General features: G+C 38.1%; 1 non-coding gene across 1 annotated transcript; it reads right to left on the bottom strand.

Annotated features, from left to right (window-relative positions):
* Positions 1-358: 358 nt before the first annotated feature.
* Positions 359-465, bottom strand: LOC136154833 (U6 spliceosomal RNA). Its single transcript, XR_010660542.1, has one exon. It is a non-coding gene; the product is annotated as a U6 spliceosomal RNA (small nuclear RNA).
* Positions 466-1,020: the final 555 nt, after the last annotated feature.

Consider the following 1,020-nt stretch of genomic DNA (forward strand, 5'->3'; position numbering starts at 1 on the left):
TGGGGCCTAATATTCTCACATGACAGTAGAAAATCAAAGTCTGTTGTCATCTCTTAAAAGAATTGAGAATTGCGTACAAAAACCTTACATAAATTAAAAGGATGAATAAATTTACAGGTGTGAATGCAAACTGTTTCCAACTCAAGGCAAGTAACAGCCCACGGTGTTCTGGTGGGAAATCTTCAGTAAGAAAGGAAAGCAGGTCCTAAGGCTTGGACCTTCCCAACCCCATTTAAGACCGGCCAAGACAGAAATGACAACTGTTTCAGGACTCTTGCCAGCTTCTAGAGAAATCCTGGAATAGGCAGCTCTGACACATTAATACCCTGCACAGACAGAGACTCACAGTCTCCCAGATAAAAATATGGAACGCTTCATGAATTTGCGTGTCATCCTTGCGCAGAGGCCATGCTAATCTTCTCTGTATCGTTCCAATTTTAGTATATGTGCTGCCGAAGCAAGCACTCAGCTTTATTTAAATGTCAGAGAAGTTTAGTTATTGGGAACAACGTATTACACGGCAATACTTCAGCTGCTGAGGTTTGCATCCCGTGTGTACATTTTGATTAACTTCCTGTTTTCTTTTATACATTAATACATAAGCCAAAGGCTTATGGATTAATAACTACAAATACTTCACAGCTATCAAGTCTCCTGTTCTGTGTGTGATCAGAGCATCTCATCACATTAATTCTACACTATTTTCAAGGACTTGTCATTGACGGTTAGTGTTTGATAATTACCTTGTGTATCTATTTAGTACTGCAATGTAAATCATTCAATTTACCAGTGTATCTCAACAATTAAAACATTTTTATCCCTCTTTTTTTTAAAAAAAAGATTTTCTGTTCTCCCTTATACACTGTTGGTAGGAATGTAAATTGGTGCGGCCACTGTGGAAAACAGTTTGGAGCTCTACTGTTTTGTGGAGACACATGCATATAACAGGAAACATACATGAGAATGATGCTCACCAGTTTCCCAATTGGTGGTTACAAGAATGGGAAATATGTATTTATG

Source organism: Muntiacus reevesi, chromosome X, assembly GCF_963930625.1.
Source record: "Muntiacus reevesi chromosome X, mMunRee1.1, whole genome shotgun sequence".
Taxonomy (NCBI): Eukaryota; Metazoa; Chordata; class Mammalia; order Artiodactyla; family Cervidae; genus Muntiacus; species Muntiacus reevesi.